The following is a 16155-nucleotide window of genomic DNA, read 5'->3' as shown; positions in this document are numbered from 1 at the left end:
CAGTCTTTCTACAAGTGAGCCCCGAAGTAAAATACCAACCTCCCAGGATATATATAGTTTTCAACTAATAGGCTCAGAGCCAGAAGGCATCATAACCCATGTGACCCAGTGCCTAATTGGCCCAGTGTCAAAAGGTGTGAAAGCCTCCCTATAAACAAGCTTCCCCCTAAGCAAGCTCCTCTCTCAAGGCAATATAAATCTCCCTGAATCACCTGGTGGGCTCTGTGACTCAGGATGTGTTGTAGCTATGAACTAAGGCAAAGTTCAAAGCAGGAAAACATCCATGATCGAAATACCTGTGTACCTTTAGACTTGGGAACACCAAAGGACACATGTGGTCACATAGGCCAATTAATGGACAGGGAAGATCTTATATTGCATTAACCCGACACGTAGTAATCTTTCAAAAGTGCTGGTCTGACCATATAACCTACCCCACTCAATACACTACGGTGGTTCTCTCTCACCTCCAGAATCAAATATAAAATCTTCTATTTTCACATTCAAAGATGGCTATAACCTGGCTCCTTCCACCTTTCCAGTCTTTTTTTTTTTCAACCTTACATAACCCCTCTCCCTACCGTATATTCTTTGATTCAGTGACATTGGCCTCCATGAGGAGCTGTGCTCACACACAGCAATCTATCTCCAGATTCTGGGCATTTTCAGTGGCTGTCCCCCATGCCTGGAGTGTTCTCCCTCCTCATATCTGACTCTTGGCTTCTCTGACTTTCTTCAAGTCCCAACTAAAATCCCACCTTCTAGAGGAAACCTTTCCTTGTCCCCCTTAATTCTAATGCCTTTTCTTTGTGAATTATTTCCAAATTATCCTGTATATAGCTCATTTGTACATAGTTGCTTGCATGCATCTCACTCATTAGGATGTGAACTCCTTGATAGCAGAAACTATCCCTTGCCTTTCTAATGTTTTCCTAGTGCTTAGTGTGGTGTCTGACACACAGTAGGCACTTAACAAATATTTATTACCCAACTGCCTGCTAAATCTCATCTTCTCTCAGTCCTTATTTTTCCTGATCTCTCTGTAGTATTTGACTTAGCTAACTACCCTCTCACCTGGAAACTCTCTCCTCTCTGGGTCTTTGTGTTACTACTCTCTCTCCTTATCTCCCTGCCCGTATGACTTCTTTTTCAGTCCCCTTTGCTGGTTCACCATACTTCTCACACTGCTTTAACTCTGTGTGTACTTTGAGGCTCTCTCCTGGATCCTTTTCTCACTTTACACTCTCTCATTTGGTGACCTTATCAGCTCACATGGGCTAATTATTATTTCTATACACATGATGCCAAGATCTATGGATTCAGTCCCAGACTTCTTCTGAGGTCCGGTTAAACTCTATGTCCCAGAGGTACCACAATCTCAACGTGTCCAAAAGAGAACTCATCATTTTTCTCCCCAGACCCATGTTCTTTTGAACTTCCCAGTTTTATGGAGGGCACCACTATCTTTCCATCTCCTGAATAAAAGGATTTGTTCTGTGAAGTTTGGATTCAGTCAAAGGGCTGCCCTTGAGGACCTGAAGACCACATGTGGCCTCCAGGTCACAGGTTCTTAGGCTATGACAACCTCAACTCTATCCTTGACACTTGACTTAGCCTTTCTCCATATATTCAATCATTTGCAAACCTTGATGTTTCTACCATCACGCCATTTCTTGCATCTGTTCCCTTCTCATTACTCATGTGGACACCACCTGAGTCAGGCCCTTATCATTTCTCTCCTGGATGTACTATATAAACTTTCTAATTGATTCCCCTCTCCTAGTCTCTCCACATTCCAATGCCCCATCCACATGACTGCAAAAGTGATCTTCCTTAAGCACAGATCTGGCCATATCCCTCCTCTACTCAATAAACTCTAGTGGGTGGAGCAGTGATTAGAGTGCTAGGCCTGGAGTTAGGAATACCTGAGTTCAAATCTGGCCTCAGACACATACTAGCTGTGTGACCTTGCACAAGTCACTTAACCCTGTTTGCCTCAGTTTACTTATTTGTAAAATGAGCTAGAGAAGGAAATGGCAAACCACTCCAGTATCTTTGCCAAGAAAACCCCTAAAGGAGTCACAAAAAGCTGGCCATAAGACTGAAAACAACTAAACAACAACAGATCCCTGTTGTCTCAGGGATAAAATATCAGTTTTTCCAAACCTGGAGTCAACGTATTTTTCCAGGTCTATTCTACAGCACTCCCTTTCCCATACTCTGTGGTCTAATTAGACTGACCCTCTTGCACTTCCTTACATATGGTGAGTCATTTGCTGTTTTCATGATGTTAAACTGACTGTTCCATGTGCCTGAAAACCACTGGCTGCTCACCGTTGCCTGTTGGAATCTCTTACTTTCTTTGATGCTCATCTCCAGCCTTACCTTTCACAAAACCAAAACAAACCCAAACCCCTCAAATGTTTCCTGATTTCCCCTTCTCCCCAAAGTGGCAGGCCCTTCCTTCCTTTCATTCGGCATACACTGTATGTACATATTGTCTCCCCACCTTGACAGAATGCAAGGTGCTTGAGGGTAGGGGCTGTTTCATTTTTGTCTTTGTATGCCAGCACCTAGTATAGTGCTTGGCACATAGTAAGTGTGCCATAAGTAAGTGCTTGGCACATAACAAATGCTTGTTGATTATTAACTGATTGATGAACTTGCCCAACATCACAGAGGAGATTAGTCACTCTTCTGCTTGCATATTCTTTATTTCATTACATCCATCTGGGGAGATTAACCTCAGGACTGATTTTTAAAAATAGTGAGCTCTGGTTAGTACATTTAGTGCATTGATCAAACTGCAATTTTTTTTTTTACTTACACATGTTTTCTTTAAAACATTTCTATTGCAAAGCCAAATATAAAGGTGCTCCTCCTCTCTGCTACTGAAAATACAAAATTTGTAAAGGTTTTGGGATACGAATAAGGAGGGATATTGGAGGCCATCTCGTTTAACTCTCTCGTTTTACAAATGACAGAAACTAAGGCCCAGAGAGGTTGAATGACTTGCATAAAATTAGATAGTAAGTAGCAGCACCAGAGTTGAACCTGGGTCTTTTATGTTACCTGCAAACAGATCCTCCAACATCTAACCTGGCATTCTTTTATTACACCACAAAGGAGTTTACTTCCATATTGTCTTTATGCTACATCAAATTAAAGTAAAAGGCTGATGATTTATTTCATAAGGACACCTCCCCTCCCCCAAATGTTCTTCCTTTAAAATTTTTCATTATTAGATATTGCTGTCTGGAAGGGGATGGGAGGAGGGAAGAATACAGTGGAAAATGTAACAAATGACAATACAAATTTGTATCATGAAAATAGAGGACTGAATTTTCCTTAGAGATACTAGTTTTTATGGAAAGTTTTGTGAAATTGAAGCATGAATCATAGACAGCTAATTGGGTTCTATTCCTGGCTCTGCTGCAAATTTTGTTGGACAAGCTCTATCCTCTTCTGTGCCTCAGTTTCCTGATCTGTGAAATGGAGATATTAATATCACTCTCTCTATTTCAGCTTGTTATTGAAACAATAAAAAGGCAACAGCTCAGAAAGGTTAAAATCATTTTTTTTATTGATGGTAGTATCATTTTCCCATTTGGGCCAAAATGAAGAGTACTTTCCTTAAGATAAAAGTACACTTATTTTATCGAGAGGAGCATAAATGTCTCATTACTTTCCTTGTAGTCTGTTCCTGCTAAGACAAGGAGACCCTATAATCTTTGGAAAGAGCTTTGTTGACATAGAAGTGATGAAAGACTGCTGGTTTGGGTTTTAAGCCTTGCTGGGCTTACTTCATCCCTCATGGCCTTCCTCTAATCATGGTATTCGTTCAATAGAACAATTAATTTTAGGGTCTGCAAAACTTCCAGTTCTCGGCAGCCTCACTTCAAAGCAGATGCTTGGACAACCATTGGAAATATCTCAATTTGCAATGTCGGCAATGTGAAACCTGGTCAAATGAAATTGCAGGCCCTTATTTCACCTCTAAACAGTAACTATTCAGGGTGAATCTATCTCCTGTAAGAGTCCTAAATATCCAAGAGATTCTGTGAATCTGTGCTAATCCTCCCCTTCTGGCCAGTCATTTTTCACAGCTCGGAAATTCCTGCTTCTCTGTGTGACAGCCCCAGTAGGCTGGAGTCGGGAATGGGGGTAGAGAAGAGAGTTCAATAGGATGGTAAAATAGTTAGCTACCTCTCAAGAAAGGCACTCCAAGCACTTTGGGCTATGCTCTAGTAATTCAACTCAATCCTACTGAGCTCAATTTAAACCTCATTTATTAAGTACCTACTATGTGCAAAGCATTGGTTAGGACTTTGTGGATTCAGTTTGTTGAAACATAGCTATTTGGTTTTAGCTAGGTGGGAACAATAGTGATGAAATGATTGTTTAGTCATAAACTATAATTTTACTAAGGACTTTGAATATTTTCTGTCCCCACCTAACTAGTTTCTAGGCTCAATTTTAGAGACACAGTTGGTCCTTGATAGATCTGGGGCCAGACAGGTAGTTAGTAAGTAAATGGTCTCAGCTGCCTACATAATTCACTCCTTTTGTTCTTGTCAGAGCTGGATCCACACCTGACAGTTCAGAAACTCATTCTCATAGATCACTACTGGTAAAATCTCATATGTTTGTAGGCAGTGAAAGGTTTAAATCAATTTCAGTGAAGGCACTTATGTTGCTATGATTTTGATTCTTTTCTGTCTCTAGCAGGTCTTTCTTTGTTGGAGGCAAATATGTCTGTATTAGGTAAATGAGAAATGAACTCTGCTGTGATTCTCTTGTTAATACAGCTGGTACGCTTCCAAAAACCATACAGTAACACTAATGATACAAATCACTGCGATAATCACAACTCTAAGCGGTAATTTGCTGGGCCATTTTTATGGAGCGCTCATTTTTCAGAGATAAAGATGGACAGTCAAATTCTATACCTCTTACAAAAGGTTGTTAAGGTTCATATGGTTTTTAATGGTGTTTTTTCTTTTTAAACTTATCATTAGCCATGAGTGTTAGTGTGGGCTCTGTTAGGTCACTGCTATCTGATTACTTTGTGGTCTCAGGAAAGTCACTTATTTCTTTGTACCTCAATTTAGCCATGTCAGATGTTACAATTGGCCCCTGTAATCTCTACAATTCTTAGAACTGATGAAGTACTGATAAAATGAAGGCAACAAATTAGAGAACCTTCTATCACAGTGAAGATCGTGCTTGATATGTGGATATTTATTTGTGAATTGAGAACATGTGTTACTTCAATTAATTAAAATAATTTTTTCTTTTTTTTGGGGGGGGAAGGTAGGGAAAATGGGGTTAAGTGACTTGCCCAAGGTCATGCAGATAATATTAAGTGTCATAAGCCAAATTTGAACTCACGTTCTCCTGAGTCTTGAGCCCATACTGTATTCACTGTACCACCTATCCACCCCAATTAAAATAATTTTAAAAAATAACATACAAAGAAAAGAGTTGTACCCAATTGTCTTGAGTAACTTCTCACACAAAAAATTTCTACCTTCCCATAAGTAGAAACTCAAGTTAGAAGCCGAAAAATTTTATCCAAAGGCTGGCCTTAACTACATTGGATTTGAGTGGATGGCCTGACACGGGAATGGATACCTGGGGTGCAAATGATGTTCCACCCACTCTTTTACTTATATTTTCCTGTGCCCTAAAACGACATTTGGCCATCATTACCTCAGAATTCCTGTATACAGCCTTTGCCCAGAGTTAAAACAAATAAAAAACAATCCACCATGTCTATAGGAAAACAAAAATGACTTGCTCAACATCACAAGACCAATCAGTGGCAGAGCTGGACCTAGAACCCAGTTCTCTTTCTTTTTTTTTTGGTGGGGGGGGAATCAAGGTTAAGTGACTTGGCCAAGGTCACAAGCCTAATAGTCTGAGGCTGGATTTGAATTCAGGTCCTCCTGTGGAGGATGCTCTATCTGCTGTGCCACTTAGCTGCCCCCTGAACCCAGCGCCCTTGACCTTGATGGGATCAGAGATTTTTCTATTTAATCTCAAGACTTTCCTCATACTTTCCCAATGCAACTCTGAGAATTCAGTGTTAAGCTCCTATCATCCTCCCCACCACTATTTCTTTCTGTATCCTTCAATAGTAATGTCCTTATTCTCATGTAAGATATCCCTCAGCAAATTTGTCAGGTAAGTAGAATGGGTCTTTGTAGTTATTGTTGTTCAGTCCCATCTGTGACCTCATTTGGGGTTTTCTTAGCAAACATATTGGAATGGTTCTGACATTTCCTTCTCTAGCTCATTTTACAGATGAGGAAACAGAGGCAAACAGGGTTAAGTGACTTGCCCAGGGTCACACAGCTAGTAAGTGTCTGAGGCCATATTTGAACTCATAAAAATGAATCTTCATGTCTCCAGCCCTGACACTCCACCCATTGCACCACCTAGCTGCCCCATTGGTCTTGGGTTCTAATTTATCTCCTTTGTAACTCTCTTTCTCCCTTTTGCTACCATGTCTTCTCCCCCCATGGTCCTTCATGGTTTCTCACTCTAAACTCCACCTGACCCTGTCCTTTATATCGTAAACCAAAACCCCTTTTGGTGAACATTTCAGGTATTTGATTAGAGTCGGTGGTTAAGAATTTGGTCTGTCTCAAATCATCCTATGGAGATTGCCACATATCCCACTTGTCTGGTTTTATTCTGATGAAACAGGAGCGCGCCATTCCTAAGGACTGTCTCTGTAACACTGATGCTGAACTTTCTCATTAATTGGACTGTAAACTCCATGAGGGCAGGGACATTTTTGTTGTGGCTGCTTTTCTTCATATTCCCAGTGCTTAGCACATGGTAAGCACTCAATAAATGCTGACTAGGTTGCCACTGAGGTCCCTTCCAAGTCTGAAATGCTCTTACTCTTTAAAGGCAAGTGTATAGGTGGCCAGGTGATGTAAGATTGTATAGGATTGAACTAATGCTTCAAAATAGCAGAAGCCAAACAAGAACCCATTCTTTCTATAAACACAACAGTTATGAAAGTCCTCTGGTGGTTTCTTAGTGAAAAGGTGAAGTCGGACACCCCCAGCTCAGCCAGTATTGGATATAGGGGAAGTTGATTCCCCAGAGGCTCAGAATATTAGTAGGGCCTTGGAATGAGGAATAGAGAACATGTGGGAGGGGTCAGGGAAGATTTCATGTAGGTGATGGAAAGAAGGAAACAAAGGATTCTGAGAGGCAGAGGTAAGCAGTGAGTGCTTTCCAGATAGGAAGGGCAGCATGTGCAAAGACATGGAGATGGGAGATGGAGAGAGAAGATAGATCTTCGCCCTTTTGTTTTCCATTTCTCATAAATGGGTGATGGAAGACCTGCCCATTTTCCTGGATATAGAGCTCCTTTTTTTTTTTTAATTCTCCCAGGCTTTTCCAGAGACTTAGAACACCAAATCAGATAGAACATCTGTGCTTCATTAGCTGAGTTTCATTAGGTTTATAATATGATTTAAACAGTCCTTTCCAAACTCCGACAAGAAAGGCTCCTGAGAGGCCCAGGGTCCAGGCCTTGCCTTGCAGGGTGCCTCTTAACTGACCCCAGGGGGACGCTAACAAAGCCCCTGGAAAGGGAGCAAGTCAACTGCTAGAGCTAGGCAAGTGATACTAGTAGGTGGTCCTGAGGCTGGAAGTAAGTTGATTATATTTTTACCCCTATACTTCGGACCTTCAGTGAAGGGGGACCCAAATTCAATGAGACTCCACTGGAAAGAGGAATCTTGCTGTGAGACCTAGTATTTTGAGAGGTTAATTAACCAATCAACATGCATTTATCAAATGTCTCCTATGTGCCCTTGGGTATTGAGGATGCAATGGTTAAGTGGTTACAAATAAAAAAAATAAAACATTCCCTGCTCTCAAGGAGTTTACATTCTAATAAAGGAGACAGAATGTGTATACACATACACATGCACACATAATACATATATGTATTTAAATATATACAATAGATCCATATTCAAACATATTTGGTATTCATATACATATGTGCAGATATAGGTATGTACAATTATAAACATATAAACATTTACATATTTATAATATATGTATATAATTTATGCAAATATATTTATATAATTTATTTATATATTGTATCTATTTTTATATAATATATACAAGTATATATTTATATAACATATACAATATAGTTTATTTATTAAAACAATATACAAATTATTTATATATGTAATTATGTAAATGTATTTATATACACACATGCAGATATGTGTATATAGAAATAAAAACAAAATATATTTGTATGAATATATGCAATATATTTATCAATACATGCAAACATATACAATCTGTTTACATAATACATATTTTATATTTATATAATATATGAAAATAGAGAAAACATATTCGATGACAGGTAAAATATTTATTAATGCATTATATACAACTATATTTGCATACATACATAGTTTGTATTTACATATACAATCCTTTTTCAGTGAAGAGCCCTGACAGGATTTACTGATAGGAAGAAAAGCATCGCTTATCACTTCTTTACTGTAGATCCACCTGCTCCTTCCCTTAAGCCACCCTTCCTCAACACCCCCCCCCCCCCCCCCCCCCCCCCCCACCCCACCCAATCTTGTTTAATCAATAGCATTTGCTTTCAGGGAACCTCTCCTTAACTCCAACATATATTTATATTAATACACATATGTAGACATACAATATTATATAAATGTGTTTCACAGATGCACATTATACACATGATTATGCACATATAGCATATGTATCTATAATAGAAACACACGTGTAGTTAATATATGCAAATATAATATAGATGAGCAGACATACAAAAGAAATATACAGTAATTTTTTTGGGGGGTGGAGCAGAGACACTAGCAGCTAGGAGGAGGTGTTTGAGCTGAACAAGGAAGGAAACAAAGGGTCCTAAGAGCTTGAGGTAAGTAGAGTGTGCTCCAGATAGAGGGGACAGCCCATGCAAAGGCATGGAGAGGGGAAATGGATCTTTTGTCCATTTGTTTCTTCAGGTATCCCCGTTTTCCAGTCTTGTATTTTTTGTTGTCTTGCAATCTGTGAAGGCCTTTTTTTCCTTTTAAGTCAGCATCATTAACACGTGTTTTTTAGGTTGCAGAAGGAAACATGAGACATGAAGCGGCATAGTGGACGGCAACAGGAAGCAGGAAGCAGTTACTTTGTGAGTCTTCCCTCCAGCAATGATTAAAGTAGAGGCAGGTAGTCAGTCATGTGACAGGACTGAAATGTATAAACTGGGTATCACACTGCTCTGAGAAGAGTTGCTATGGTAACCCAGACAGAGATGGAACAGCAGTAAAGGAGAGCTGCCCTGAAAGCAAATGTTATTGATTAAATAAGATTTTTTTTTTTGTTGGGGGAGGGGGGGCTGAGGGGCAGCGGGCAAGTGGACCTACTGTAAAGAAGCCGTGAAGAGCGATGCTTTGCTTCCTATCGACTAATCCTGTCAGGGCTCTTCACAGAAAACGGGAAGTTAAATGCGCTTGTCGGCAAATGCAACTGTTTTTATGGCTGAACTTGTTGGTTCTGATATTACCTAGTAAATTAATTGCGCCTTAACAAAATCCAAGATATGGGTGCCAGGTGGTGTCTTTAGCGCTCAAGTTCATCATGTGATCTTCTGAAAGAGGATATTATGGATTATTTCCCCACAGAGTTCATGAATGTAGAGCTCCTTTCTAATTGCATCTTACATGGGGCCTGACTCTGCCCTCAGTCACTGCTACATCAGGACAAGCCATCATCAAGTTTGAGAGGCAGTGTGGCCCCAGAGATGGTAGAACTCACCCCAGCTTTGTCACCCTGACCCCCTTGGGTGATTAGGAGCTATTCACTTAACCTCTTTGTATTTTGATTTCCTAACTTGGAATGCTGAGAAAAAGAATAGTGTTATACTTTGCCAGGTTATGGTGAGAAATGACTCATTAATTATTATAAAGCAGATTGGAAAAAGGGAATTTTATATAAATGATAAAAATGAAAATAAATTCATTCGGGTAACAATAGGACCCATTTCTCTCTTCTCTGCCCCTAGACCCAGGAGGAGCTGATTGGAATGTGAGCCCCGGTGTCCAGATTTGGACCCAGGAGCAGGAAGCACCCCTCCAGAAAGATCAGAGCCTTGCCAAATGCTCTGGACTTCCCAAAATGACTGTCATTCTGTGTGCAACTCAGTTCCTCTATGGGGACTAGTTGTAGGGCTGGCAAGAGCATTTCTTTTTGACGAATTGTTGCTCTAATATTCATTATCCTCAGCATGACCTTACTGCAAGCCGGTCGTAATGACCTTCTGAAATAACTGCTACCCCTCACTCCCCTGGCTGATGACCTTCTCTTTGTCCCCTCGCCTTCCTCTCTTGCAGCAAAGCAGCGCAATACAATACAGTCCTCTGCCAGCAGATCTGTTACTAAAGGAATTCATGCATCTTGCATCTTGAAGATGCATTATTAATGCCTGGACAAATCACATCAGGTGAAACCCAGCAAGTCCCTGGCACTGAAAAAAAGGGAACAAAGGCTGGTTCTACAAGAGAACGAAGGATGAGACAAATTATAACAGCTGGGAGTTTCTTGTAAGTAAGATGGCATAAAACCCAGAAAGGCGAACATTGTATGCACAGACAGCAACTTTGGATTTTTAAAAAAAATTGTGAAACAGATTATACCTGGTGCTGAAGGAAAACCGCTTTAATTGTGCCTTCATCAAAGTCAGGTTGCTGGAAGTCTTTGAATTTCATGGCAAAAGGGGGCTGGCTTGCTGTTGACCAAATGACTTCGAAGTGGAGCCCAAGGCTCTTATACTCAGTTTCTGAGATGGAAGAGGAAGGATGGATTTTTCTAATGGGGCTGGTAATGGGCTCCAGCTGCACAGGTGAACAAAGACAATGAGACTTGGGAGGGCCCAGCAGGAAAGTAGTCTTGGGGAAGGGAGAACCTCTGGGGAGGGGTGGGATGGAGTTGTCCTCTGGGTTTCTAACTGGTCCAACGCAGTCAGATACCACAGGGTTAGGAGGAAATTTAGATGACCATGATTGATTCTCCTGCTCGAGATCTGACAGATCTTTGCAACTTCTAACCTGAGTGATTTGAGCTAGATAAATATCAGCTTTATTTCAAATGGATTAGAAAAAGCCGGGAGCGGATAGTCACTTTGTTGTGCAGATCTATGACTGTCCTGACTCCCAGAAGTCACTAATGACACATGAGCTGCTTCAGCACTGATGAGCCTTTTCTTGGTTCATGGGGGGATTTGTTTTAAATTGCAGGCATCAGACAGAGTTGATATGACATTAAAAGGGGGCATTCTTCCAACCCCACTTCTGGGTAATCAGTTTGTTAAATAAGACTCCTTTTGGCATCTCAAAAGGAAAGATGTTCTGTTTAAACATGTTACCTGCTGAAATAGGCCAGTGGTTGGCTTGCGTGTGTGTTTGAGCATGTGTGTATGAGTGTATGCTTGTGTGTGCATGTATGCATGGCTCCTGGTGATATTACTCATATTTTTTTCAGTTTGGAGAATCATTCCTCCCTCTCTCCCACCACATATTCACCAACCAACATGAAGCCACCTAATTATATTTTCATAATCATGATTAAAAACCATCTAAATTATCCTGCCTGATGTACTAAAAGAGTTTGTTGATTGCTTTTTGATGTATTTTAGAGCTGTGTGCACAGCCACATCAAATGATTTGTTACACAATGAAATAAAGCAAATAAAACTTTAAATATGCACACATAGTCCTTTAAAATATACATATCTAATTTATATTTGGCTAATTAAACTACATCAAAACCAAATCTATCACCATGAAATAACTGTGGAAAGGCTGATTGCTTACAAACTAGAACATTAATTTCTACTTTACATGTGTATTATTTTTCCTTCTCCTTTACAATATTGATTCTATTTCATACAGAGGCAATTGAGCCTTTTGGAGCATCAAAGCTTGAAAGTCTTTTTTCCACTTTGAGGGAAAGAGCTGAGAGATTAGGAGCTGAACTTCAGAATAAAATTTTATAGCAGGAACCACATGTAAGTGCTTCTCTGCCTCCCCCCCTCCCCCATATGTTTCTTCTTGAAAATAGATGGATTGTGGGAAGTTGTCATGAAGGAAAGTAACATGCATCAAACTTCACCCATTTGTATGGCTTCTTCAAGTAATGAGTCCCCCCTTCTTTACACTCCTCCCCTAGCGTCAGCAATTCTTTCATGCTTTGTCAGTAATCTGGGGGTGTAATGAAAAGAGTGACCAATTGTCAACAATTTTCCTGGTTTCTATCTGAGGTCAGGGATAGGAATACTCTATCCAGGACCTTGTTCTCCAGGTATCTTCTGTGTTTGTAGCTACCTTCCATCATAGGATTTCAAACATTTGCCTTCAAGTTCACACTCCCATTGCACCAGATGTTGAAAAGATGTACGGGTGTTTCCATCAGAAACGTCTGTAACTGGTATCTGGTGGAGTGTTCAGCACTACTTGTGGGGTATTTAAGCTTGTCTGTTTGTTGCTTGTGTAAAGAACCAGTGGTAATAATATAGTGTAACAAATGGCAGAAACAATATACAGAGTAGGGAAAGGAGAGAGATTGTACTAATGTAGATTTCAGATCATAAGGTATGATTAAGAGCTAGGCAGGTTTAGGACTTTAATTTAGAGATGGCAAAACTGAGATCAATTCAGCATCTTGCCCTAGGTCACACAGCTAGTAAGTAGACAAGTAACTTCTCCCCCTCCCTCTACATGCCAGGAACTTCCCTCATATATAGACCCTATATTCTTCTTGCATATGCTTGTTTTAATTTTTTATTTTCATTAAATTATTAATTTTTCCTCCCAATAGGTAATCTCTCCCTACCACTCCAGCTCCAAATGAAAAAAAAAAAAAGAAAGAAAAACAAAGTCCCTGTTACAAACATGTATAGTTAAGCAAAAGAAATGTCCTCATTAGTCATGTCTGGAAAAAACGAAAAGCAAAGTTTCATTCTGTACTCTTGAGTCTTTCATTTCTTCATAAGGATGTAGGTAGCATGTTTCATCAGTTAGTGCCCTGGAATCATGGTTGATCATTATACTGATTAGAGTTCCTAAGTCTTTGAAAGCTGTTTGTCTTTAGCATGTTGTTTTTATCATACAAATTGTTCTCCCTAGTCTTTTCATTTCACTCCGTATCAGTTCATAAAACCTTTCTAGGTTTCTCTGAAAACATCACCATCACCATTTCTTACAGAAAAATAATATTATTTCACATTTATATATTTATAACTAGTTCAGTCATTCACCAATTGAAAGGTACTTCCTCAGTTTCTTTTTCTTTGCCATTACAAAAAAAAAAAACTATGAATATTTTGGTAGATCTTTATTTAAAGTTTGTTTTGCTTAGGATTAGTCTCTCCCTAAATCTACTTTTTGTCTTTCTTTTCTTCTTCCCCTCCTTCCATTATCTTTCTGTTAATGAAATGTATTTGTGTGTATTCTTTCCTTTTTTGACAGTTCAGGTGAAAGTGGGATTCAAGTGTCAGTCAATCTTTTCACTCCTTCCTCTTTATTTGTAGTGATTTCTATTTGTGTACCCCAATTATGTGAATCAGAGAATTTCTCTAACCTTATCCTCCCTTTCTTCCCCTAGTGTATTTCTCTTTCCCTCCCTTTTCATTCATTTTTTCATCTCATTGAGATTTAATAGAACCATTCCTAGGCCATCTGTTTAATTAAATTTCCTCAATGACATTTAATGAATCAATCAATAATCATTTATTAAATACATACTATATGTCAGGCACTGATATTTGGAAGGTCAAAGGAGCTGGGATTAAAACCAAGAATCTCCTACCCAGCAAAACTGAATATCATGTTTCAGGGGAAAATATGGTCATTCAGTGGAATAGAGGACTTTTTTTTTTTTTTTGCTTTTTGGAAGGCAGTTGGGGTTAAGTAACTTGCCCAAGGTTACATGGCTAGTTTTTTTGTGTGGGTGTTAAGTGTCTGAGACCAGAACTGAACTTGGGTCCTCCTGACTCTGGGGCCAGCGCTTTTACTCATTGAGCCACCTAGCCGCCCCTAACTTTCAAGCATTCTTTATCAGAGACTTTATGAGAAATCAAGATACTATTAAACAGATCCAAACAAGTGAAAAAATAGAAGGCAATGTGAAATATCTCATTGGGAAAACCACTAAACTAAAGACAAACAGCTTTCAAAGACTTAGGAACTCTAATCAGTATAATGACCAACCATGATTCCAGAGCACTAACTGATGAAACATGCTACCTACATCCTTATGAAGAAATGAAAGACTCAAGAGTACAGAATGAAACTTTGCTTTTCATTTTTTCCAGACATGACTAATGAGGACATTTCTTTTGTTTAACTATACATGTTTGTAATGGGGACTTTAAATAAAGATCTACCAAAATATTAATAATTTTTTTTGTAGTGGCAAAGAAAAAGAAACTGAGAGAGTACCTTTCAATTGGTGAATGACTGAACTAGTTACAAATATATAAATGTGAAAGAATATTATTTTTCTGTAAGAAATGATGATGGTGATGGTTTCAGAGAAACCTAGAAAGGCTTTATGAACTGATACAGAGTGAAATGAAAAGACTAGGGAGAACAATTTGTATGATAACAACAATATGCTAAAGACAAACCACTGACCTGGAAAATACATCCAGAAGAGGTAATTTGTAATAATGTAATCTGTATAGTGTTTCTTCCATCTGTTACACTATATTATTTTAGTAATTTAAAAATTATTGGACTACCTGAAAGCCATGATAAAAAAAAAGAACCTAGAAATCATACTTCAAGAAATCCTCAAGGAAAATTGCCCTGATACCATGTTTCCCCGATAATAAGACCTATCCCGAAAATAAGCCCTCCCCTTACTGTGTAAGATTCCTCTAAAATAAGCCCTCCCCTGAAAATAAGCCCTCTGGTGTTTTTCTGTCCAAAAAAAAAAATTATAAGACAGTGTCTTATTATCAGGGAAACACGGTATTTTAGAACCAGAGGGCAAAATAGAGGTTGAAAGAATCCACCTATCACTTCCTGAAAAAGATCCCAAAAAGAAAACTCCTAGGAATATTATAGCTAGGTTCTGGAATTCCCAGATCAAGGAGAAAATATTATGAGCAGCCAGGAAGAAACAATTTAAATATTATGGAAACACAATCAGGATAACCCAGGATCTGGCAGCTTCTACATGGAGGGATTGAAGGGCTTGGAATATGATATTCCTAGAGGTCAAAGGAGCTTGGATTAAAACCAAGAATCCCCTATGCAGCAAAACTGAGTATCATGTTTCAGGGGAAAATATGGTTATTCGATGAATTAGAGGACTTTCAAGCATTCTTGATGAAAAAACCAGGGTTGAATAGAAAATTTGACGTTCAGATACAAGGAGCAGCCGGTGGCTGGTCAGGCCCGCCTGAGGCTAAAACCTCTGGCTTGAGTGGAGCTCAGGTCGGCTCCCAGAGTGCTGTGCTGGCCGCTTCCTGCTGGTTTGCCAGGCTGTCCTCAGCAGGAAGTTAGCTTCTCTGTGTCATTTTGTGAGTTCTGTAGCTCCAAAGTTTGTTCAGAGTCACCTTTTACATGAATTGGAGGAGGTGGGAGCTGGAGCCCTGCGGAAGTCCTGTTTCTACATTTTTTCAAGCTTTTGGTTTTGATTTTATATTTCTTGTGTTATGGAATCATTGATTTCTTTTTTAGTCCATTCTAATTTTCAGGGAGGTTATTTCTTGGGTGAGATTATGTATGTTTTGTGCTAAGCCATTACTGGCTTTCATTTCTTTTCCATTTTTTCCCTTTAGCACTCTCATTTCATTTATAAAACCTTTAAAAAAACCTCTTATTTAAAAAAAATTCTTACTTAATCTCTTTCAGGAATTCTAACTGAATTTGTGCCCGAGCTGTGTTTTTCTTTGAATTCTTGCCTGTAGGTGTTTGGGAATATTTCTTCTTGGGTTGTATCTTAAACATCTATGTCATCGTAATAGTTTTTTTTTATGGTGGGATTCTTTGTTTTTTGTTTGTTTGCTCTTTCTTCCAGTCTACTTGCTGGATTTGGACTTTCTGCTAGAATCAGGCTCTGTGT

The sequence above is a fragment of the Petaurus breviceps genome, unplaced genomic scaffold (assembly GCF_028583685.1).
Source record: "Petaurus breviceps papuanus isolate PSGF00001 unplaced genomic scaffold, PetGlider_PUasm1.0 38, whole genome shotgun sequence".
Lineage (NCBI taxonomy): Eukaryota > Metazoa > Chordata > Mammalia > Diprotodontia > Petauridae > Petaurus > Petaurus breviceps.
This window is presented reverse-complemented; position numbering follows the sequence as displayed.